A 26,542-nucleotide genomic window follows, 5' to 3' on the forward strand; every position below is an offset into this window, starting at 1 on the left:
AGTTAGAAATCTCTAAATGAGTTTTGCTATTACCTGGATTTTTAAGTTGCATACATAATGTGGAAGGCACAGCTTGGATAAGGGTAGGACAAGCAGGAGGAGTGCCACCTGTGTTCTGTGGTGTAACTTGAGAAACAGCCACAGAGTTCTGAAACTGTGATACTTCAGGGACTAGAGAAATGAACTTGACTGTGGACCTGAACTACTTCCCAGCCCGATGGAAGCATCATGGGCCAGAGTAGAGAGGACCTGAGGCCGTGTTTTGGCAGAGAACTTAAGTCCTCCTGTTCTTTGTCTCATTCAGATCCATGGCCATAATAAGCCTTAGTATTACTTAACTCCAGTTTCTCTTTATAGTCCATCTGGTGGCAGTCTACAGAATCTTAAGAGGAGCACCCTGGTAGTCAGTATCAATAATTCTTTTCTTATAACCTGCTTTGTATGTAGTAAATGTGTGAGTAGCTAGAAGTGAAGGAAAGCTGCCCACAGACATAGCGAGTTAAAACTTAGGAGAAAAAAATCCATCTTCAGCCTCAAAGAGGCTCTGAAACCAGACCCTGGCCTGGATGGGGGCCCTTGTTGGGAAATGTGAGGTGGTACGGTTGGCCATTGTAGTGAGGGAATGAGATGGCTGCTTCCATTCTTGGCACATGTGCTGCAAGAAGGCTGACATTCTACACAGAAAAAAACAACAAAACCTGCTTCCCCAGGGTCCTGCAGTGTCGGCCTGGAAGGTGAAGTCCAGGAGAAGAGTCACTTGGTCAGGAAAAACGTTCAACTTACAAAACTTACTTGTGCCTCCTCCTCTTTCCCTCTGTATGCCAAGCTCAGAAATCCCATAGCCTCCAAACCCTTCATTCCTGTCACTGGATACTTAACCTCTGGAGCATTCTCTAAAATACAGTGTGCTCTTGAAAGATAAATCTTACTTTGTTCAGTGTTTGTCAGTGCCTCAGAGAAGACACGGCCCAAGTAGATATTTAAAGAACAGGCCTCAGCTTCGGGTGGAGTGAGGCAAGCCCTCAGACTTTTACATAACTACACCAGAAAGGGCTTGAGTCTGTGTGCTGCCCCAATGAGAAGGATGAGGTAGGCTTTGCGCTTCCCTAGGAATTTACTGTGCCTGTTTTGGGAAAGGGGGTCCTGGGAAGAAGCTTGAATAGGCTTTGTGATCATCTGGGAGCAGATGAAGGAACTAATCCCTGGGCATATTAATTGGGGGGAAAGAGGATGAGTCATCTTCATCCCCCTAAGTTGAACACAATAACTATAAATAAAAACGGGAAACCCAGTTGAGTTTCGTTTAATTTTTTTTCTCGTTAAATTTAGAGGATAACCCAGCTTGTGGGTTACATCAGTTGACACCCCATGCTTGCTGAAAGTTGGCATGTATAAGCAGGAAAACACAGACTAATGATTTCATATCCCAAGAAAAGGACAAGGGCAAACATATATCTATTACTAGATATATTGATGTCTAGTTTGCATTGTCTATTTTGTATTTACTATAGTGACATAATAAAAGGGAAAGACTTAATTCCAAAGAAAGATGTTCGGAATTTGATGGTAACATTAAGAGGTATGTTTTCTTTAGGGTACTGCATTTTAAACACTCCCCACTGTTACTATATTTTCCTGCTTACAGGAAAAAAAATCCACCTGATAAAATAATGCTTTGATTTTTACATACATGCATAAAAACATAATCGCTGTCTTTCAGAGTAAACTGATAAATTATTTTTAGTATTCTTTTAATAGGCTGCACTCCACTACCTAGAAATACCCATTTTACACTAGGTTATGTCACACAAGGAAATGGAAAGCCACGTAATTTGCAGACAGGCAAGAGATTTGCAAGTTAACTGACCTGAGACCACCATCTTAACTGCTGTGAAAAGCGTGTACATTGCTCATTGCCGAGGCTTGATCTATAGAGTCTTTCCTGAGACCCCTTCAGAAACTGACTGTTCTTTCCTTGGCGTTATTTTCTATCTTGTTGGTAGTTATTTGGGGCTTTTATTTATAAAGCAGCGGTGAGTCATTTGAAGTGAGATACTCAGTCTTGCTCCACCTGGATGTTCTCCTGGGCATTAAAGAAATACTTTTTAATGAATAAGTTAAGACATGCCAACATGTAGACACATGCGTTTGAGTCATTAGAAAAATCAGGAAAGAATTGCTTATACATTTAATGGTTTCAGTATTCCACATCGCTCCTCACTGGTACTAAAGCCAAACCTTCAAATTCCCAAGCTCATTCTGTGTCGTTGTGTTGACTGAGCCCTTGGCTGGAATCTCTGAGCAAAAATCATGACAGTTATACGCCATAGCTTGGTCTTATGTGAGAACCGAAAGATGGCTTGAACTCAGGTCTTGCATTTACGGTAATCTTCTTTGCTGAACTAGTCACCTGGCTGAATCAAACGTTTTGTCCTGAACAGAGAACTGAAGGACATATAGGAATATTGTACCTCTCCTTACTAAAGGACATTATTTCTAACTCATTGTATTTTGATATTAGCAGCTTTAGAAGAGGTTTTATATTCTTCTAAGATAATTAACATCTTCCAAATAAAGGAATAGGAGAATTATTAGACAGCTTTTCCTATTTTCTTCACCTGTCTCTGTGTGACTGGTTTTGTTTGTTTGTTTGTTTGTTTTGTTTTGTTTTGTTTTAACAATAGCTTGTACTCTTAGAGCTTTGTAAAAAGCTTTACACATTTTCACATGTGACTTTCCTCCAAAGCTCTTTCTCTGAGTCCATCCATATCTAATGGTCATACAATCCTGAAAACATTTTCCCATGTAAAAATCACCAGACAGTTGCAAACCTTGTAAGGCTGCTGTTAGAGACATAAAATAGTACAGGAAACAATGAAGGGGATTTTTAACGGCGCTAATAAGATTCTGAAGGTTTAGTACTGCCAGTCTGACACTTCGAACTGCTTACACTGCCCTGAGCCAGCTGAGCCAGTGCAGTAGGGGTGGGTGGGGGTGTGCGCACAGGTGCGTGCGTGCATGTATGTGCATATGTCCCTGTCTCTGTGTTGTTAGCACTTGGTAAACAGTGAAGAAACTCTTCAATTTCAGACAACAGCTTTTATATGCTTAGGGGAGGTAAGGAAATGGAGTTCTGGCTTTCAGTCAACAATTCCCAGTCACCTCCTCTGTGCTGGGCTCTGTCCACCACCTTAGAGGAGATGCTGAACTCAAGTGGACAGGGTGTCTGCTCTCAGAGCTTAAAGCAGAATTGGGAAGTAGATCTGAGCACAACAGTCTCAGGAAGCAATGTGCCTTTAGAAACAGCAAAATACAACCGAGGAAGAATTTCCCGTTCTGTGGAGTCACATGACCCATGGATCTACTAGGGCTGGAGCTAGAGAAGCCCACACTGGTCACCTGTGCCAGGATGTAGGATGTCTGCAAAGGTCACAGCATCGTCCTTCCAGAACCTGTCTGCATTCAGCTCCACTGGATGTGTGTGCATCAAGCCATCTGCACTTGTTTTCTCTATGTGTGCCTGGAATGAAGTCCTTGCATGACACCCAGTTGGCACGCTCAAGTGACAAAGTGAAGTAGGACCAGAAGTTGAAAACAATGTCATCTTTTACGCGAGAAAATAAATTCTTTATGTTTGTTTTCCTCTCTGTGCATGTTGTATTTACTATGGAGACCTGGCAGGGATTGAGCCTCAGCCCGGCAGCTGAGCAGCTCCCACAGAAGCCTACGGAGGCTGCCAGTGCATACCGAATGAATCAAATCCAGCATTACCTGAGTATCACAGGAAAACCCCAAAGTCCTGTCGCCTCAGCACCTCAGCAAAAGTTCAGGACACGCCTCTGAAGCAGGAAAGGCTCCTGGAACGCCCTCCGGTCTCAACATCTCGCCATGACACAAACAGGACTATTTTGTTAATACTCGCAGTTGCCAGTACATATTTCATAGCTAACAATGGGGTGTTTGTGTGGGTTTCGTTTTCACTTTGACCTGTGAGGGAAGTGGAGTACAATGGAAGCAGTGCAGAGCTGGGAAGAGAACACGTTTTCTTTAGGATTCCCAAGGCTGCGTACGTGGAAAATGCCAGGGCCAAAACAAACACGAGACCTTGTCCAGATCCCTCTGTTGCTCATTCTCGGTGGTAATAAAACACGGTTGAGTCGCTGTCTGATAGGCTGACTCTGCTCACAGTCACAGCGGCCACCAATGGCCACTGTATGAGTTTCTCCCATGTACAAAAGAGAATGAGTTCTGCGCTGTACAGAAAACCGCTGTAGGCGGCTGTGCCTGTTACACCAGCCCTGCTGCTGAGGTGGATCCATGACTGTCTCCTTGTCCATAGAAGATAGGCGTTCATTTGCCCACCTAAGGCCAGATCCTTCATGAGTGGTGACTGTTATGAATTAGTTCAGACAAAAATAGGTGAGCTGTGAAGCTTCTGCCTGGGGAATATTTTACTCACGGGGAAGGATTGGCTTCCTCTCAAGTCCTCTGTACAAGTTTGGCCAGCATACCCCATCTAGGGATGGTGTGCATAGAGACTGCTTGTCTCCTGGCTTTTTATGTCTTGTCATAAACATTGCATGTGGTGTCACTAGATCTCAGAAGCCTGAGATCAGACTCAAATGTAAAGATAGCACGTGTGAAGGTTGTGGAGACCAGGTGCTTTAGTGAGGCCTTGCAAGCCGTGGTTCCCCGGGGCTCCAGAAGATGACAGAATATCCCTGTCTCTTACCTTTAGCATTCCTAAGGGAATACATTTCAGTGCCATGTTAGGCACTGAGCAATCCGAAACTTTATGTCATAGGGCAACTTCCTCTTTGCAAGTTTGCCTCACTGGAAGGTGGTGTTTCCATACTCTGACTGTGAGGCGTGGTCCTTAGAATATAATGTAAAACAATGTTTCTGTAACTAGGATTTTTGTGCTCTCTTTAATTCTTCAGCTATATGAACTTCTTGTTTGCAGCTGTCACAACTACTGTGTGAGGCAGGGGGAGGTAGCTGTACCTTCATTTTGTCTGCGCTTTCGTAATCTCATAGTATAAGTCAAGATATGTTAATGAAATTTTGTAGCATTTGGCTTAACTGTTCTGAGTCATTCAGTTCTCGTTTTACACAGAGTGAGTAAATCCATGAGGCCTGATTCACCAATACCTAAATAGCGAGTCCCAGCTCCCAGCTTGTTTGTACGTTTGTTTACAGGGCAGCCCCTACCTACTTCTCTCTCCTCATCGCCAGCCATAGACATCAGTTTATGCGACTAATTATCTAATACCACAAAATGTTTCATTGTCCTTTGAGCTTGTTTCCCAACTCCAGATTTTCACAATAAGTGGATGGGTACATTTCCAGCCCCTCTCCCCTGCACAGCCTGCTGCATCACGGCCTCAGTTGTGAGCACCTAGACCTCCCCTGCACAGCCTGCTGCATCACGGCCTCAGTTGTGAGCACCTAGACAAAAATTCCGTCAAATCATCTCACTCTCTTTGTCCCTTCTGATCATAACTTGAGCCTCTTGAGCCCCAGCAGAGGAACATTTCTATTAGGAATGTCTGTCTGGGTGTCCTTTAACCTTCAGATTTTGTTCATGATCACAAACCCCCTCCCCTCTCCCCATCCCCCCACCCCCCGCAACTTGGACACTTACACTTCCTGGATGCTGTGACTTTATTTAAAGATCAAGATTTCTCGAGGCCTCTGGTGAAACCATGATATCTCAAGGAAAGTTTGATGATACCTCCTTTATCGTAGGTCACGTGACTTGACCCATGAGGGCACTTGAGAAGGTCAGAGGTATTGTTTCTATCTCTATAGGTCTTGCCAAAAATCCAGGGCCATTTTCTAAATGATGATGCTATGATACGGGGTTTCCAGCTGACCTCTGACCCGACCACTATTTTCTCAAGTCCATTTCTCAGTGATGTCCTTGACTGAGTCCATCCTCTTATTTACCCCAGGTTCTAGCTCTCCTTTCTCTAGGGTTTAACATGGTGAGTGAGTGGTACTGTAGCTGGGCCTGGTGTCTGCCAGGGTGCTGATGGTTTTTAAATCTCACGTAACTATGAAGGTTAGTTAGACTTGACAGTTGGCTGTGGAGGACTAGCCTGCCTTCTCATCTTGGGAAAATAAAAGAAGGGGAAAGTGTAGGCGAATTTACTTTAGTACTGCTCATGTGTTTATTCTAAAGGTTTGGCAGAGTCTAAAAATGGGGCTGTAAATTTAACAGCTCAACCATAAAAAATCCCAAAACAAGGAATAAGAAACTCTACGGCTTCTAGGTTTGGATAGCAGCATAATATTCCAGAATTATCTTCTGCCGTTTGATTCTTTTTTTCATTTTTAAAACTCCTTGTTTTTCTTTTTTTCCCACCTCTGTTTTTGATTACTTGCATCATAAAGGTTACCCGTGCTCTGCAGTGTGAGGACTTGTCTAATATTACCATGCTCTGCAGTGTGAGGCCATGTCTAAGGTTACCCGTGCTCTGCAGTGTGAGGCCGTGTCTAAGGTTACCCATGCTCTGCAGTGTGAGGCCGCAGTGTGAGGCCATGTCTAAGGTTACCCCTGCTCTGCAGTGTGAGGCCATGTCTAAGGTTACCCATGCTCTGCAGTGTGAGGCCATGTCTAAGGTTTCCCGTGCTCTGCAGTGTGAGGCCGTGTCTAAGGTTACCCGTGCTCTGCAGTGTGAGGCCATGTCTAAGGTTACCCCTGCTCTGCAGTGTGAGGCCATGTCTAAGGTTACCCATGCTCTGCAGTGTGAGGCCATGTCTAAGGTTACCCGTGCTCTGCAGTGTGAGGCCATGTCTAAGGTTACCCATGCTCTGCAGTGTGAGGCCATGTCTAAGGTTACCCGTGCTCTGCAGTGTGAGGCCGTGTCTAAGGTTACCGTGGTCTGCAGTATGAGGCCGCAGTTTGAGGCCATGTCTGAGGTTACCGTGCTCTGCAGTGTGAGGCCGTGTCTAAGGTTACCCGTGCTCTGCAGTGTGAGGCCGTGTCTAAGGTTACCCGTGCTCTGCAGTGTGAGGCCGTGTCTAAGGTTACCCATGCTCTGCAGTGTGAGGCCGCAGTGTGAGGCCATGTCTAAGGTTACCCCTGCTCTGCAGTGTGAGGCCATGTCTAAGGTTACCCATGCTCTGCAGTGTGAGGCCATGTCTAAGGTTTCCCGTGCTCTGCAGTGTGAGGCCGTGTCTAAGGTTACCCGTGCTCTGCAGTGTGAGGCCATGTCTAAGGTTACCCCTGCTCTGCAGTGTGAGGCCATGTCTAAGGTTACCCATGCTCTGCAGTGTGAGGCCATGTCTAAGGTTACCCGTGCTCTGCAGTGTGAGGCCATGTCTAAGGTTACCCATGCTCTGCAGTGTGAGGCCATGTCTAAGGTTACCCGTGCTCTGCAGTGTGAGGCCGTGTCTAAGGTTACCGTGGTCTGCAGTATGAGGCCTCAGTTTGAGGCCATGTCTGAGGTTACCGTGCTCTGCAGTGTGAGGTCGTGTCTAAGGTTACCCGTGCTCTGCAGTGTGAGGCCGTGTCTAAGGTTACCCGTGCTCTGCAGTGTGAGGCCGTGTCTAAGGTTACCCATGCTCTGCAGTGTGAGGCCGCAGTGTGAGGCCATGTCTAAGGTTACCCCTGCTCTGCAGTGTGAGGCCATGTCTAAGGTTACCCATGCTCTGCAGTGTGAGGCCATGTCTAAGGTTACCCGTGCTCTGCAGTGTGAGGCCGTGTCTAAGGTTACCCATGCTCTGCAGTGTGAGGCCATGTCTAAGGTTACCCCTGCTCTGCAGTGTGAGGCCATGTCTAAGGTTACCCATGCTCTGCAGTGTGAGGCCATGTCTAAGGTTACCTGTGCTCTGCAGTGTGAGGCCGTGTCTAAGGTTACTGTGCTCTGCAGTGTGAGGTCGTGTCTAAGGTTACCCGTGCTCTGCAGTGTGAGGCCGTGTCTAAGGTTACCGTGGTCTGCAGTGTGAGGCCATGTCTGAGGTTACTGTGCTCTGCAGTGTGAGGTCGTGTCTAAGGTTACCCGTGCTCTGCAGTGTGAGGCCATGTCTAAGGTTACCCCTGCTCTGCAGTGTGAGGCCATGTCTAAGGTTACCCATGCTCTGCAGTGTGAGGCCATGTCTAAGGTTACCCGTGCTCTGCAGTGTGAGGCCGTGTCTAAGGTTACCCATGCTCTGCAGTGTGGGGCCATGTCTAAGGTTACCCGTGCTCTGCAGTGTGAGGCCGTGTCTAAGGTTACCCATGCTCTGCAGTGTGAGGCCGCAGTGTGAGGCCATGTCTAAGGTTACCCGTGCTCTGCAGCGTGAGGCCATGTCTAAGATTACTGTGCTCTGCAGTGTGAGGCCGTGTCTAAGGTTACCCGTGCTCTGCAGTGTGAGGCCGTGTCTAAGGTTACCCATGCTCTGCAGTGTGGGGCCATGTCTAAGGTTACCCGTGCTCTGCAGTGTGAGGCCGTGTCTAAGGTTACCCATGCTCTGCAGTGTGAGGCCGCAGTGTGAGGCCATGTCTAAGGTTACCCGTGCTCTGCAGCGTGAGGCCATGTCTAAGGTTACTGTGCTCTGCAGTGTGAGGACCTTTCTAAGGTTACCTATGCTCTGCAGTGTGAGGCCATGTCTAAGGTTACCCATGCTCTGCAGTGTGAGGACCTTTCTAAGGTTACCCATGCTCTGCAGTGTGAGGCCATGTCTAAGGTTACCCATGCTCTGCAGTGTGAGGACCTTTCTAAGGTTACCTATGCTCTGCAGTGTGAGGCCATGTCTAAGGTTACCGTGCTCTGCAGTGTGAGGTCGTGTCTAAGGTTACCCGTGCTCTGCAGTGTGAGGCCGTGTCTAAGGTTACCCATGCTCTGCAGTGTGAGGCCGTGTCTAAGGTTACCTATGCTGTGCAGTGTGAGGCCGTGTCTAAGGTTACCCATGCTCTGCAGTGTGAGGCCATGTCTAAGGTTACCCATGCTCTGCAGTGTGAGGACCTTTCTAAGGTTACCTATGCTCTGCAGTGTGAGGCCATGTCTAAGGTTACCCATGCTCTGCAGTGTGAGGCCATGTCTAAGGTTACCCATGCTCTGCAGTGTGAGGCCATGTCTAAGGTTACCCGTGCTCTGCAGTGTGAGGCCGTGTCTAAGGTTACCCATGCTCTGCAGTGTGGGGCCACGTCAAAGGTTACCCTGCTCTGCAGTGTGAGGCCATGTCTAAGGTTACTGTCCTCTGCAGTGTAAGGCCGTGTCTAAAGTTACCCGTGCTCTGTAGTGTGAGACCGTGTCTTTTTCAAGTACTTGGTGGATATACTTGAGTTGGTGCAACTCATGGTGTCATTAAATACTGTCCGTACCTTGTGAAGGCTGGGTGGTTTCAGGGAGGTAGGGACCGCACATGGGTGTCTGTTCTTGTGGGAAAACATGCTTCAGTGGCTTACTGGCACTGGGTCTGGAATGTGGCATTTAAAAGTACCTTTTTGCAGTGGGAAAGAATCCTGTCAAGAATAAACAGTCTGACCTTGTTAAATGGGCCAAAGTCTGTCTGTAATCTAGTTCCAGAAAACTAGCTTTTACTAGTTTAGAGAAAGCAGATCAGTGGGGGAACGACACAACTGGAACCTTTGTAAAGGAAAGAAAACGTTGCTATCAAGAATGTAAAGTGGAATTCTAAACTGACAGGCCTCACTTGCACTCCTGAAAATGTCTTTACCTGGCTATAAACTCCCCAACTACTGAAGAGTGGGTGGAAGAGTGGACCTCGGTTGGCCAGAAAAGCAGGTTTTCTTTTTCCGGGAAATACAGGACTTGCTTACAGGAGGGAAACTGTGGGAGTGGACATGCAGTGTGGACCATTGTGGGAAAACAGCAAGCTCAAATTGCCAGTGCCTCCGAAGTACCCACAAGTCCGTGCTCTCTGAGTTCTCCCTAAACACATTCACACACCTTGTGATCTGCCCATCCCAACACTGTGACATTTGTGTCCCCACGCCATTAGACACACACCCCCATCTCCAGCAGATTGCTTCCCCCCTCCTCAGCCTAATGAACTCCTGAAGACTGTTCCTCACCTGTCTGAAGTGGGCCTGACTCAGGACCACTGAGTGTGGCCTCTCCTACCTGCTTTTGATTTTCCTGTATGTATGGGTCCCATCTGTTTGGCCTTTGTCCCCTGATTTGCTAGCATTGTGAAATATGTTTCAGAGCTCAGCACACTGCACAAGCCCATGGCAGTTGCTCAGTGAACGTTTGTGGAACGCCTGTGTTGAAATAAGAGGTTTGTGTGTAGAGCAGATGGAAGAGGCTGAGGTTTGGAAAGACCTTCCAGTACGCCCTCGCTTCCCTGAAAGGCACTCCTACGCCTCTTACCTGTAGCATCGGGATCCCAGCATGTTGCCTTAATGCTTGTTGCTAAAATCTAGTATTTAGATTTCAGCTGTGTCACAGAAAATTAAAATTTTCTTGGTTACCCAGATACATGTCTGTTTGGATTGTCACAGACCATACTTAGATCTTGGTGAACTACTTCTAATCATAATCGCTTCTGTCACAAAATGAAAAATTATTCAGTATTGTTTTAAGTTGGGAGACTTTTTAATGGAGTTAGAGTAAAGATCAAATCCTATCTTATGTTCTAATGTAAATATAAACTTTAAAAATTGTGAATCCGTGTGGATGCACGCACACGTGTGCATGCACAAACACACACAAACACTCACACCATTTCTACCAGAGGTAGAAGTCAGATTTCACACTTGACAAGTATTCTACCCAGCACACACACCCTGAAACACTTAACTTTAAATTAAGTATTTTACCAGTAGACTTCTGGAGATTATTTTTTTAAATATCTTAAACTTAAGGGCTGAACAAATGGTTCAGCAGTTTGAGGAGCAATAGCTCCTCTTCTGGAGGATCAGACATCTGTCTGCAACGCGGGTTCCAGGGAATCTAATACTCTCTTCAGGTCTCTACGGGCAATGCAAGCAAAACACCCATACACATAAAATGAAAAATTAAGGGGAAAATACATTTAAAATATAATTTAACAAACGGAAACACGTTTTCATAAGCCTCTGTGATTATAAATGACATGGCACTTGTGTCGAGTCAGGACAGTCTGCATGTTGAGGGCTCAGACAGGCCCTCAGGATTGGTGGCGAGTGCCTTAGATCACTGATCAGTGGTTGGGTCAGATCCTGCTTTAAAACTCTTGTGTTTCTTTAATCAGGATTTTTAACCTGCGTTCTTTTTTAATTGGTAGAGTTCTTTTGAGGGTTCAGTGTTCCAGATGGGTCACTGTCAGTGTGATGAATAATCTTCCATTCCTTTTTCTGTTTGAACAAAGCTCAAATAGGTGGGCTTGGGGCTAGGAGAGAGTTTATGATATACATACAGGCCACTTGTTTGCTCCTTTAGCATTTCTTACTTAGCTTTTTGTATTAGACTTAGCCATTTTTCCACACCTGGAATCCAGTCTATGTGCTCTTTGTCTTACCTTCACTGTGCAAATGTTTGTAATGCTGCTACCTAGTTTCTCGGGATGAGCATTTGAAGTCGAATTCTCTCTCTCTCTCTCTCTCTATCTCTCTCTCTCTCTCTCTCTCTCTCTCTCTCTCAGCAAACTCCTTTGAACTTGTTCTCTTACCTCACTAGTTTGGGGAAGCCATAAAAATAGTATTATCAAGATTGGATGAAGCTGGGGCCCATTTGAGAATTCAGTGTTCTCCAAGCGGATCGAGCTTCGCGCCCCTCCTCTCCCTTAACTGAATGCCTGTGAGCTCTCTGCTTCATCTCTTCCAGGTATCTCTGTGCACCCCCTTTGTGTCTGCCCACTCATAAAGCATCCAAAATGTTCTGACGAAAGTCAGTCTGGCATCTCCGGCCGTGGCTGTCAATTGTCTGCAGAGGCATCTGCATCTTCTGTCTTGCCCCAGGATCCCCTGTGAGCCTCCCTGAGCTTCAGCCCTCATTCCCACTTACTCCCTCAGAGCTCTGCCAGTTGATGCTTGGCATCAGAAGCATCACCTGCTCACTACCTCACCAGCTCACTGGGTGGCCACTCTCAGTGGCTAATCCCCACGCGCTCTCCCTTCTTGGACACCGTCACTGGTGATCACCAAGCCTGAGATGCTCAGATTTTTAAAGATATTGTTTGCATGAGCATATGTATAGTTACAGGTACAGAATAATAAATACAATGTTTCCTAATTAGTGGGCATTAATTTCTCAACATAGCAAAGAAGTCTGGAGATAGGTAATTCTACAGCTGGTGTAACTGGGTCAGTGGTGTCACCTTGGATATTATAATCAAATACTGAAGAAAACAAAGCCTTCTTAATTGCTCAGTGTATTGATTATGCCTTCCCTCATAGCCTCACGATGGCTGCTGTATTTCAGTTATGGTGTCTCTGCACTACAACACTCTAAGCAGGATCTGAAACAGTGGGAGGGGGGGCTAGGTGAATTTCACTATCTTTGTTCAGTAAAGATAGTCTTCCAGAAACTCACTTCAGACTTTAATTTGGGTTTCATCACCCAGAACCAACATACCTCTGCCTAGTCCAGTCACACTATAGAAACTCTTATGGCTACCTGAATAAAATCAGATTATCCTAGGCAGGAAATGGGGATGGCTGCTGGTACATGCCAATGAGGAGCCCTTCACTCCCAAAGCCACAGTGCCTCTGTGTGGGCAGAAACTTTTGTTATTGCTTCCTCTCCACAGCACATGGATCATTCAGGGATTATATATATATATATATATATATATATATATATATATATACATATATATATATATATATATGTATCATCATTTACTTTATTCTGTAACTGTTTCACAGATGTTGAAAGCTTAGATCGAAGATGAAGGCACTCTACGCCAACCAGAGCCGATTTCCTCAGATTCTTCAATAGCCTTAGATAGGCAATCAGCAAACATCTGCTGAGCTTGAAAATCCCCACAAGTGTTTTACAGGTGGTGCCGTCACACGGAAATTCAGCCTCGTGTAGAAATGAAGGCTGGGTTTTAAAAAGGTAGGAGATTTTTTGATTCTGTGAATTACTGTTTAAAAATAAGTAATTTTATTACTAGTCATGCAACTTATATTGCTAACTCAGTTCCTTAAATTGGCATAAGTTGCATACATGATTAGCATGCACATATCTGTCTGCATAGCTTACCCAACCAAGTAAATCCATGTGCATCAAGAAGCAAGTACTGTTTCATCTTAGAAAGTGCAGGAAGGCTTCACAGGGGGGCTAATTTCTGAGCCCATGCTTCAAGAAGGAGGAGGAGATTGGATGGCGAAGCACGGATAAGGCTGTGTTCTAACCACAAAGCATGCACACAAAACATGGATGTCCAAGTTGACGAGCCCAGAAGTGCATGACCAAAACCACATGTTTGTGTTGTTGTTTCCAAACTCCAGGGCACTGTAATCAATGGGGTGGTAGGGAGAGTTTGTGTGTATGAAGAAACTGCTGGAGATCTGGTGGCAGCCTGTGAAATGGAAGCAATCTGATCATATGGTATATGTGTGTGGTGTATGGAATTCTCAAAGAATAGGGGTTTTCTTTAATTGCTGGCAGGGAGATTTGCATGAACATTGGTTTTATTTGTTTGTTTTTTCTGCTATTGCTTTTGTTCTGAGACAAGGTTTCATCTATGACTGTAGCCTTGGCCTGCCTGAAACTCAAGTTGCCCTGAAATTCACAGAGATCTGCCTGTCCCTGCCTCCCAAGTGCTGGAGTTAAAGGCATGTGCTACTATACCCCGTGTGAAAGCTGTTATAAGACACATTTGTGTTAAAGGGTGGGGTGGAGAGAGAGAGAGAGAGAGAGAGAGAGAGAGAGAGAGAGAGAGAGAGAGAGAGAGACTGGATATAAAGAGGGGCTCGAGAGGGAAAAATGTCTCTTTAACTCGTAAGAATCTTTGGTCCTAACTCTCGTTAAGTCATGCTGTTTCTGGAAACCAAGTAGACAAATGTGATCTTTGCTGTTTTCACTAGCAGTATGCTAACTACACGTCATAATTTCCCCTGATAAATCAGCATTCCTGTTGAAAGGGAAATGCTATTTTATGGTCAAGAATCTGTATAACATCTCTCAGTAGTTGCACACTTCAGAATTGTTCTACTGGTTTAGTATTAAAGGTACTACCAAAAATTAGTTTTGCACTTGCAAAGAAATTTTAATATTTTTTTAAAATAATTATTTAGTGTTGGGGTGGGACTTCCAGAGGTCAGAAGGCAACTTAAAGAAGTGCCATTTTTCTTTCCACCCTGTGCATCCTAGAAGTCAAAGTGAGGTCTTCTGGCTTAACAGCAGGTGTTCTAGCTACTGTGCCATCTCAGGGAAAGGGGCTCAGCCCTCTTTTTCACAATCTATCCCTCCCCTGCTTGAAGAGTTAAATAACTGTTACTTTAATTTATTGGGCCTAAAGTAACATGATTATGTTGTGCTTAATTAGATACCTTGCTGTTTCTCTCTTTTTTTAATCCCCATAATCCAGGTTTTGCTAAAGTTGACAAATTATATACCTCAAATGTGGTCATTATAGGACTAATCCCTAATGAGTGAGTACAATATAAACAGCCACAAAAGAGCACAATTTATTCGTCAGGAGACAACAGGCTCCTTGAGGAAAGAGCTGGGACATCCCATTCTTTAGGCTCACCAAGTAGCAATTGGTAGTGAGGTTGTACTTCTCAGGTATTTGGAGCCATCCTACAGGTATCGTGTACTCACTATGGGCATGTTTATGTGGCCTTGGTTTACCACAGTCCGTGTTTGTTGGTTCAGCTCATCCATTCAGTTCTTTTTTTCTGAGATGTGTTTATTAAAATGTATATGTGAGTACACTATCACTGTCATTACACACATCAGAACAGGACATCTGGACCCATTACAGATGGTTGTCAGCCAGCATATGGTGGTTAGGAATTGAACTCAGTACCTCTGGAAGAGCAGTTAGTGCTCTTAACTACCATCTCTATAGCCCCTTCCATTCAGTTTTTTACTAGTAACCTAGATTTGCTTTTAATGCTCAAAGTCTGGAGTTCAAAGTAGTATCTGAAAGGCTGAGCAGGTAAAAAAAGGGACTGGTTCTTTTTCAGCATTTTATAAGCAGTACCTTTGCTTGAAGTTATCTTCTGCTTTTACCTGCTTCCCTCACTGAACCTTAAAGGAACAAGTTTAAAACTCCCCATCAGGGTTTGGGAACGTGGCTCCGGGGCAGAGTGCATGCCCATCATAGACTAGGCTTCGAGTTGTGCTGTGGTACAAGGGAGGGAAGTGGGCATTGTGTACACACTGCTTATGAAAGTATGTTTGTTTGAAGTTTTTAAGAACCAGAAGGTTCTGTGAGACACCCTGCCTCAGTAACGAAAATGGAAAGCCATCTAGGAAGATACCCAAAGTCAAAAATCAGCCCTAAACACACACACACACACACACACACACACACACACACACACACACACACAACACATATCAGCAAACACACTGGACGTACATACACACATTCAGGATAAAGGGTTCCTTTCTGCAATCCAAATGAGCACTTTAGTCTTCTGTGTGCAATCAATCGTCTTGTGTTCTGGAGATCACATTCTCTTGGGAATAAGTGGTAGTTAATACTGGAAAAGTGTGTTTCCCCAATAGATTAGAGTCTTCTCTGGTATGTAAATGACTCACTAAACCATGGATTAGGAGTTTAATGTCACAAATAGCATAGATTTCTTAAGATGTGTCGCATAAGAACTCTCCCAGCTACTAGACCTGTAAAGAATATCATTGAAAGAAATTCCCGAGGCTCTCAGCCCAGCCTTTACATAACCTGCACTGTCTTGTTGAGCTTTACTAAGTCGCTCAGGAATGCCCCATCTACAAAGACGTTGGTACCTAAACCAACACCTCCCGTTTGGTCTGCCGTTCTAAAGCGGTGTGTGTGGCATTTCATACAGTTGCGTGCTCTCATTCAGTCTTTGACAGCATTGTCTCGGTGTTACTCTTACCTACCTAGTACTCAGGTCTGTATTTCTGTTAAAGCACAGTACCATCTTTGGAAACAAAGCCATGCTCTCTCGCTTTTCTTAGAATCAGGATGGAGGTGTGGTTTGGCCACATGAGCTGTGCTGTATAGAAATGTAATTCAGGAGCTTATACAATGTAACCTGACTGGGGTCCTGCTTTCTTTGGACACTTCCTACTCTGAACTCCCACTTACCTCTTAGGGACCCTCATTCAGCCTTAGTTCTCAAATTTCATGTAACTTTCTTTTTAATGTTGCCCAAAGTTCTTTGAGATTGGGAATGCTCTGGCCTGTGTTGCTAAGCCTGTGAAACACTTGTGAAGTAAAGCCTGTGAAACTGCTAGTTACTTGTTGTTCACAGCATCCCTTACTCTTCTCTCTTAGTGCTACAGGATATCATAGAAGAAACATCACTGCTAGTCAGAAGGTCTAATGACTGTGTTTGTTATATGTGAATATAACAGAATATACTCATGAAATAATGAAGTTTTCATATAAAAAGAAGCCAAGAGAATTTATAGCCAAGACTTTTTAATACTGGGAATATTTCAAAAAGAAAGAAAACAATTCTAAAAGGAACACCTGAGATGCAAGAAAGAGTTATGGGTACATAATTGGATGAATGTCTAAATAGGTCTTTAATCACAATAAATAAAAATGGAAAATACATCACTTAAAAAGCAAAGAATATGAGATTAGACGTGAAAAACCTTATTGAAAACCAGCTCTGTACATTTTCTTGAAACTGATCCTCTGCTGATAGGAGATATAAAATCATGCTGTTCTTTGTGATTTTGGCAATAACCCATGCTGTTTAACATATATGTACTATGGAAACCCTGCCTTTCCATGTCTGGTTACATGCTTCAGAAAAGTTACTGCAGGTGTGCACTAGGATTCATGTTAGACCAGTAACAGCAGCACTATTTGCAACAGCCAAAAAAATCACAAATAGCCCAAAGGTTCACCTATCAAATGCTGAGGTGTACTTTGGTTAACATCGTACGGAGTTAAATAAAAGTGAGAATTGAAATGAATAAGCTCTAACAATAAGCAATAATATGCACAAATCTTAGAAACAATAGAGTGAAAATGATACAAATCATTTCCTTATACTTATGAAGTGATACAGACAAACATTGTTTGTATTTATTATATGACAAATGTAATGTTATTAAAGCAAATAAATGAAACATAAGAGTTAGAACAGTGGTCATCCATGAACGCTAAGAGGTAAGGGAATCATATTACAGGTAAAAAGAAGAAAATAGGGTGGATTTGTGTGCCTAGGTAGCTACACCACCATTAATTCCTGACACTAATTCCTTCAAAAAGAGACTTTGGACTCTTTTTGAGACTCAAACTTATTTTTTCTACAATTTTTGAAGGTTTTTCTATATGGTGTTTGCTAGCGAGGCAAAGATGAGAGTGAAGATGTTAGTGTGATAGATAAAAATCTCTCCTTGTTCTTAGGAAGAAAATACATGCTAAGCCAGTAAACAGGTACCTGTATTGTGTTGCTAAGATCCGTCGGGGCTGGCCAGCTAGTCTGTTCTATCGCCTAAGCAGGTAACTTAGGGAGGGGACATCTTGTCAAGAAGAGAAGGTTCAGGAAAGAGCAGCCTGGCAGGGAAATGTAGGAGTCTCAAAGCAAGGCTGAGTTTGGCCAATCCAGGAAGAGCAGGAGACTTGGATTGTGGCTGGGGCAGAGCAAACAGGAGGGAATGGTTATGACCTAGGGCAGAGGTGTGGAATGTTCAGTCTGCCGCAGGAGATTGGGAATATGAAGGTAGTCCTTCCCGTGGTCTTCACGATACAGTGTGGCCCGGAATCGAAGCAGAAACTAGGAAAGAAGCTGAAGAACACAGATAGCAAAGAAAAACTGAACTGAGAGCAGAATACAATAATCAAAAATTAGGTCATGTTATTGTCAGAGTTAGAAGAGGGAAACATAATGTTGGAAAGTCAGTTATATCCAAATCTTGGTCTTATCAGATAAAAGGGATGTTAGATATTACCCAAGTCTCCCCTTTCTCCCTCTCCCTCCACCCCCTTTCTATAACATACTTTTAATGATGTATCTCTGTCAAGAAGTGTGACGTCTTTATCCATAGATGAGAAAATTTGCTCTGTGCATTCATTACTTGATATTGATGATGGTGGTGATGGTGGTGATGATGATTTGACATGGTTTTCACCCATCCTGAATTGTGCAGTGTGTGTAAAATGAGTTATAGCATTGTTGTTATTATTATTCAGAGTAAAAGGAATCTTTTCAGTATTTCCAATGCTTATGACTAAATGAAATCCCCACCCCCCATTATCATGCTCAGAGTGGATTTACTGTGCTTGATGACTTTAGCTTTAGAGCCCCTTACTCATAGCACCGCAGTGTACACTGACGCTTTGGGAGAGGTGTTAGCGAGATGATCATTAGAAGTAAGCTGTTGCAGGTGCAGCTGGTAAAAGTCTAGACCACCATAACTCATGCCTTCTCTGGGCTGCCACAGAGCTGACCAGTGGCGTTTATGAGATCGGCCAGAGGAAGATTGACCAGCTGTGGGTTCATATAAACCTCAGGAAGGGGGTTCATTATTACTTTATGGTTTTACAGATTGAACTGGTCTGGAATCATTTTTGTTGTCACAGTGGGTTTGGGGGGATTGGGATCTAGTGGGTGGCAGACTATGATACTGTTAAGTATCATACCGTGCACAGAACAGACCTTAGATTGACAGCTGTCTAGCTGTAAATACCCAAAGTGCCCAGATTGAGAAAACCCTTAAAAACAAGTATGACTAGTCTCTGACCCCTTCATAGGAATGGCTTCCAGGAGTTTCCTCCCACTATCCTGTGCTAGATCACCTGGGGTCAGAGATCGTCTCTCACTGTGAGTGTGGCCCATGGTATCTGGCAGCAGAAGTCTGTGGGTGGTAGAGGAGGAACAAGGTTTGAAACATACCGGGTCTCCAGCCAGTCCAAGGGAAAATCTGTGAGGCGGTAACTGTGTATATGTGAATACAGGCAAAGGAGTCTCACCAGATCCGAGCCAGAATGGAAGCGCTTTCATAATTACTAGATCATAGTAACATACTTAGCCATTTTTAAAGCCTTGCTTTTTGTCTATTCGTGAGACACATCCTTGTGAAAATAATCGAAGAGGGTCAGTGAGTTGGTCCAACCCGTAAAGTGCTTCCTGCACTTGCCTGACCATCTGAATTTTGATCCTAGGCTCCTCAGAAGGAGAAGAAGTGATTCCCAAAAGTTGCCCTCTGACCTCCACAGACATGCAGTGGAACACATATGTCCACACCAGCATGCACACATACACAATTTTAAAAAATAATCCAAGAACTGGAATGTTATCTTAGTAGTACACTTAGCGTGTTTAAAGCCCTGGATTCAACCCTCAAGGACCACACACACACAGCAAACCTGAAGCACAAATGCAAATTCACATGTGAAATGGCATGTTTGTGCATCACATTTCTCAATGCAAATACTTGTGATCATTTTACCTTTTTGCACACTCTATAAAAATACTTCAGAACTTGTTATATAGAAGGTCTATAAGATATAGCTCCCCCCGCCACTGCCCAAAAAACAACACATTATTTCTGCATTTTGTGGTGTTTGTAGAGTTAGATAATATGCTTAAAGTATGTAACTTTAAGCTTAAGAAACCAAGTACCTGCTCCTGGTCAAGGTAGTACCAGCTCATATTTATACCAAGTCCATAAACCTATAAAGCTACCTCAACTTATATTTACATGACACATACTTACAGTTTAGTCTGTTTATCTGTGCACAGGCTCATGCCCCTCTGTGTCCTCAGACACAGGGATCTTCTAATCTCCCTACCTAGGAGCCTGAGGCTGACTGTTCTGATTTCCTCTAAATCTTGACTATATCATCTCTCTGCTGGGTCTCCTGTCTTCCACAGAGAGCAGGTAGGAAAGATGAGTTAACACTCACTGAGGAGGATTGCTCACTCAGGATGCCGTTGACCCTGGGATTCCAGCTTGTGGCCTTCATCTAGCTCGGGGTCTTCTAGTTACTGTCTATTCTTCCTTTGATTTCTTACAAATGCCCAGCGTGGCTTCTGTGGTGCTGTGGTGCCCTGCTTTTCCTCCCTATTGCCTGGTTCACTCCTGTTTCGTGGATGTTCTTCCTGTCTGGCCAGGCGCTTTGCTTTGTCTATGTGTGCTCTCTCGGCTAGCACCCTCCTCCAGGAGGTGACCCTGCAGCCCTGAAGCTCCACTTACTTGCAGCTCAGCCCAATCTCAGCTATTCTTCCTCTTAAGCTACAGGCCTGCTAACCTAACGTTTCCTGCTAACCATCTCATTGCCCAGACCAGAAACATGGGATTTATCCTAGATATTTTTCCCCTTCTTCCTGACTGCTAAATCTGCTATTCCTCCTGCCTCCCCCTCCTCTCTTTTACTCACTGCCCCCCAATAGTTTCTTTAGGTTGTCTCCATTTTTCTGGGTAAGTCCAACCTTTTGATTGAGCTCCCTGCCTTCAAGACCATCTTCAGTTCTAGCCTCTGTATTTGCTGGAATCAAATGCAGAATAAATATCCTATAAGATAGCTGTAATGGCTTTCCATTTTGCAGATGTGGACGGAAACAAAGGCATAGAGAAGTTAATTTTGTGGAGGTGATTGCAGCCCATTTAGAAAAGGGAGTCGGGTTTGAACCCAGGTTCCTAAATGGTGAACCTGTACATGGTACTGAGCCTGTTGTCAGTGGTTTGATGTCTGCCTCCATTGCCCAGCTGAGCTTTCGGGAGCAGATATGGCGTCTCTGGTCATCCTCACAACGCAGAAGCAATGCTTGTCCTACAATGACAAACCCTGGTATACAAATGAATGGTTGGAGTTATCATCAAAAATAGTTACATGAGCAGCAATTACATGTAGAACAAACGTGTCTGTATCTTGTCCTTCTTGTGCATTGTGTGTGAAGACACAGAGGCTATAAAAGTGTCACTGTGCCCTGAGAAAAACAGAGCTGTTTGAGAATCATATCTATTTGAGAGAATTTAAGTGCTGGGCTTAAGTGCCATTCTTATGCCTGATCTAAATGGACAGTGCTAATTTTTATAAAAATCAATATATCATTTTAATCAGCTTATCTTTGAATTGCATGTTATAACAACTAATGACTTCTCGGTCCAGTCATTGACTTGATCGGTGCGTGGGGTCAGACACACTCCCTTGTGCTCTGAGAACTGCCACCTGCTTTTCATGTCAGCCTGCTTTGCTGACATGGGCTCCAAAGGACAGTGAAAGTTCAGTGTCTCTGAGCGTGAGCTAGTCCAGCATTCAGAGAGAAGCAGGTTTCCCAGCCTTGCTGAAGCTGGCATGACAGCCATTCATCTCTGGTCTGTATGCAAAAGAAAGATTCCAGTTGCTATTTAAATGCAAAAATGGAATGCTTCAAAAATAGGTGTAGGCATCCTGTGGTCTCTGGAGCTCTTGCAGAGCATCCCTGAGACACAGTCTCTGATGTCCTTTGCAATAGGAGCATGCTTAATTTCATAAACCAAAGCCCATCTAGGAAAAAAGAAAAAAAATTCTCCCGCCCCATGCAAAAGCTTAGAAATGAATGAAGAAAAAAATTAATTAATGATGTGAATATTAAGAGGTTACTTATCTATTATAACACTGGGCCACAAGTTGACTAATTAAAATGAATGTAGGCTGGAAGGCTGCCACGAATCTTTCACTTAGAGGGCCATGGCTGAAGCCAGTGATTGTGTGTGACAGACTTCAGGAACAATGGTACTGCGCAGACTGTCAGATGAAGCATGCTCTTCGAAATTACACCGACGATGACGGGGTGGCCCACGGGCAAACAAAATGGTTAAACAATACATAATCAAGTTTTTATTTGGTATTTCCTGCGAGGCTATACCATTTGCCAGGGAAAGTACTGTATTTTTAACTTGGCTGTATTAATTGTTGACCATGGCTGGCAGAGCCCCAAACACAGACAGATATGAGAGAAAATGGCATCTGGGCATTAAAGCTCTGAGTGTACTGGGGGGTAGGGGGCACAAAAATTACAGCATATATCAGGAATTTTCCAGCTAACGATATGCGGATGTGGTAGTGTGAGGGAAACGGAGCCAGACTGAGCTTGCTTTGTTCGCTGAGAGAGGCCCTCTGTAACATTCTTTTTAGCTGTGCATATTTTGTCTTCATTTGTACAGTACTAACTTTCTTACTCTGTAGAGAAACTCAGTTCCAGCCGGTTGGGCCTAATAATTCTATGGCAATAATTAAAGCTCATGAACAACTGTGTTGTTAACTGCATAGAAGTGGCTTCGCAAACTAACCATAAGCTGAACTGTTTTTTAAGTGGCACACCATTACTGTAAAGGGTGCCCATAATTATTTTCTTCGATTTCTCGACAGTTTTTTTAAGGCATCATAATCATTTATACAAGCAAGAGACAGTGTCTTAAAAGTTTCATATACGACTGGAGAGTCCAGCCTGAGAGCGATTATAATGCACATTCTTAGCCTATAAATAAATGTCCTTAACTAGTTCTTACCCTGACCATCTGTGATAGAGACCATCCCACCAGCTAGCTACTTTGGGACTTGGTTTTAAAAGTGCATAACTAGCCACTTGCAAAGATGTGGTGTTTGAGCCTGGGGATCGTGTTGTTTAAAACAAGATCTCATTTGTGCAGGTCAAGCTGGTATCAGAGTCGTCACTGCCTTTCCACCTCAACCTCCCAAGTTCTGGGATTGTGAGCACAGGCAGCTCTGTGATTTTGTTTTGATTCAGTAGGGCAGGGGAAAGTCCCAGGGTAACACTGATCCTTTCTTCAAAGGTTGGTAAGCCTGGAGCCCTCTCTCTAACAGCAGTGATGTCATATGTGTCAATGTGAAAGACAACGCCTGGCCTTCCCGGGAACTTTGGTGGCAGCGGTAGAGGTCCATCTGAGTGCCTGGTGGCCAGCTCGTGGGCTGTGAGTTCTGACTCTGATATGTAGCTAGCTTGGATTTAGCTCTGGTTACTAACGTGTTTTATGCACGCTAGGATATGGGCAAAGTATCCAGACCTGTCTCAGAAGGGCCGATGTTATATAAATGGCATGAAATAGGTCCAGAGCTCTTGTGAAGAAGCTCTGGGGAATTCGTGAGCTCCTCAGATCATTCCAGTCTGTCTGCATTAAAGTTGAATACGCTTAGTTATTCATCGTTGAAATTCCAAAGCAGAAAACAAGAGAACGGTTATGTGGTCTGTAATGATAGCCTAGAACGTTGTTGTTATTGCTATAGTAGTAATTGTTGTTGTTACTGTTAAACTTTCCTTGAAACTACAATTTTAAGATTGATTGATGGATGGATGGATGGATGGATGGATGGATAGATGGATGGATGGATGGATGGATGGATGGATGGATTGAGGGGCCATGAACAAGCATATGCTGAGAGGACAACCTTTGGGAGTCTGCTCTCTCATTCCACCATGTGGATCTTGACGAGCTCGGGTCATCAGGCTTAGTGTCCAGCACTTTTACCCGCTGATCCATCTCTCCACCCCTAACAACTCTCTCAGAAGAAGCTGTGGAGTGGTGCCTTTCAAGTAGCAGTGAACTGGAGTTCTAGCTATGGAGTATAGCTACTTTTAGGGGCAGATGCCACAGCGTCACCCCGTCATGGTCTCATCTGTGATCGGGTGAGTTTCCAGGGGACTCCTTTAACAGCCTCTACATGCCAATAACATTTTCTACTGTGTTCCTTTTTGGTCCTCACTAAAGGCGTGGCTGTATTGGTGATAAGTGAGTAGGTTCCAAACATCTTTAAATTCACAAAATTCCTTATCCAAAACAAAGTACGTGGATTAATGGAAATGAGACTCAGATACCAGATCAATTTTTTATTTTCCCAAAGTAAATCTTAACTCCTGGAAACATTTTAAGCCCTTAAATGATATCCGTGTTATCTTATCTTCATGTTAATACCTTTATAACATCTTTAAAATAATGTATTAGAGGCTAAGAATATGTATGTTCTCATAGTATCTTAGCTTCTTAGCATTAGGAATAAAAATTAGTACTTTTCCATTGAAATATTAACAATTATAATAAGCCAGGTGTAGTTAGCTTTGCCTAACTGGAAAACTGCCTTTCCTTTTCGACAATTGATATTTTCTCTTGGGCTGCTTTTTAAGTCGAGGCTGTTAAAGATTTAGCCTGTCTTTAATTTTAAGCACTGTTCTTCTAGTCATATCCCCATAGGAAGCCCAGGTGCCTTAGCCTGGCTTCCCATTGGCTAACTGGGGAAAGGGCATTTCTGCATAAATTGGATGCTTCCTTCTCCCCTGGAGACCAAATATGCTCCTGTTTTCCAACCCCCTGGTTTGTAAGCTTGAATCCATTGCTCCATGCTGGAAACTGTCACTTTGTAGACAGCACACATGGAAATCCAGATCTAGGGGTCCCTGACATGCCCATGGGTTTGACGGCAGAGTGAATGAATACATGTATTATCCATTCTCCCTAGTCTGCTGTCTCTGTGATGCTCCAGCTGAAATCAGAAACCAACGTTCCTGCGAGGTGTCCTTCAAAAGTATTTCCTTTGTGCAGCTCCAGTGCACACAGAACCCAAGGGGTTAACAGGAGAGCAGCTTTGAAAGCAACCAAAGGTCACTGGCGGCAAGAGCAAAGACTTTTTAAGCCTGCTTCCCCACCCAGGGGATTGTAAACATTGGCTCCTGGCCACCCGCTGTGTCCCACAGCACAGAACTTCTCTGTGCTCAGGGTTCATGGTTCTGCTCTTTCATGAAAGCCAGCAGGCGCTCTGCTGCCATCCCACTCTCATGTCAGGCAATCCAAGGCGAGGAGTTCTGCCCTGCAGAAGATGAAGGTGTACCCTGTTAATGGGTGCTTCCTATGCAAGCAAGGTCCTGCTGGTAGTCTGTCTTTCTCAGGTCTAAGGAATGTGTAGAGGGCCCATTATGTTCCACGATTCCTATTACCAGCCATTTGCTAGTAGCTAACAATAATGCTCACATCTCTTTGTCCTTTGGCTCAATCCAGGGCTCTCAAATAAAAAAGCTGGCAACTGGGAAGTGCCTACTGCCCTGAGCCCTGCTTCTTATGCTTCCTTTCTTTATACAACAACAACAAACCAGCAGAGATCCTTAGTCGCCAACAAAGGAATGAGGCTCCCGTATGCATAATTTAAATAAAGTTACCTTCATCTCAGGATCATAGTTCTTTGGTGAAAAGGAACCAAGGATGCACCGACTTATGTGTGCATCAGAAGTGTGCGATCTGCAGTTTAATCATTAGTCTGACTGACTAGAAGAGACTGGAACTCCCAGAGAGATGTGTGGCTTGTATCCCCCACTTGATCTGTTTAGAATGTTGTAAAGAGTTTTATTTGAGTATTATTTGATCTCCCTGAAGATTTTATGGAATTACAGTTATTTCACTTGATGTTTCTCCCTTACATGAATTCTGAAGGCAGGAACACATGATCACTTTGATAGAACCACATATCATAGCAAGTAGAGATATTATCCCTTATGTAATCTCATTTTGATACTGTCTTTTGTGTGTGTGTGTGTGTGTGTGTGTCTGTCTGTCTGTCTGTCTGTCTATATTTTAGGGGCAAATATAGGTCTTATCTTTATGAAATGACCTGTGAGCATGTTTTATAATAAATTTGGATGTTGATCTATAAGAACTCTGTCACTCCACGTACATTCCTGAGTGAACAATGTTTCTATCAGTTGTGACAATAGCAGCATAAGCCACCACTCCTAACTGTATGGCACAGTTGTACAGCTATGGCTGCTCTCGGCTCTATAGCTGCAATTGGTGCAATGTGTGAGTTTGCCTTTCCCCTCAGTCTACATCACACTCAAAGGTCTTTCACAGCCGTTTCTGGGATTACAGTTTTGTTTTGTTTTATGGAATCACAGATTTTCTTGGGTAGTTAACTAATGTCCTGTTGGTTCTTTTGTTTCAATGTCAGTTTCCTGAGAACATTGCTAGGGTCATGTATTGGTGCATACTACAGTGTCCAGGTGGTGCCAGTGAGCATGTAAAAAAAAAAAAATTAGAGACAGAGTCTTTCTATGTAGTTCTGGCTGTCCTGGAACTTGTCTGTAGAGCAATCAGGCCTCAGACTCATAGAGATTGCCCTGCCTCAGACTCCCAGGTGCTGGGATAGAAGGTGTTTACCATCCCCCTCCCTCCACTTGTAATGTTCTTCTTAACTATAGGATTCTGTTCTTTGAAAGCTCTATAGAAATAAAGGTTTGTGGTTTCATGATTGTGTAGTTTAGAAAACAGTGGCCCAGTGGCATGAAAGTAGTTGTTGATAACACAGACACTGGTGTATCTAGGGAAAACAAACAAACAGTTCTCTGGCCAGAAAGGTGCCTCAGCAGGTGTCAGTGTTGCTACACAGCCTGGTAACCTGGTCTAGTTCCCTGAAAGAGGGCCTCTTTGTGTACATACACATACATACACACACACATACACACTCACACACAACACACAATAATGATTTAAACAGA

The 26,542-nt window shown here is 43.9% G+C and overlaps 1 protein-coding gene across 2 annotated transcripts in view; it reads left to right on the top strand.

Moving 5' to 3' along the window:
• Positions 1 to 26,542, top strand: part of Cdk6 (cyclin-dependent kinase 6) — a 190,005-nt gene that overhangs the window by 88,414 nt on the left and 75,049 nt on the right. The gene's annotated exons all lie outside the window — the stretch shown is intronic.

The sequence above is a fragment of the Mus musculus genome, chromosome 5 (genome assembly GCF_000001635.26).
Source record: "Mus musculus strain C57BL/6J chromosome 5, GRCm38.p6 C57BL/6J".
Taxonomy (NCBI): domain Eukaryota; kingdom Metazoa; phylum Chordata; class Mammalia; order Rodentia; family Muridae; genus Mus; species Mus musculus.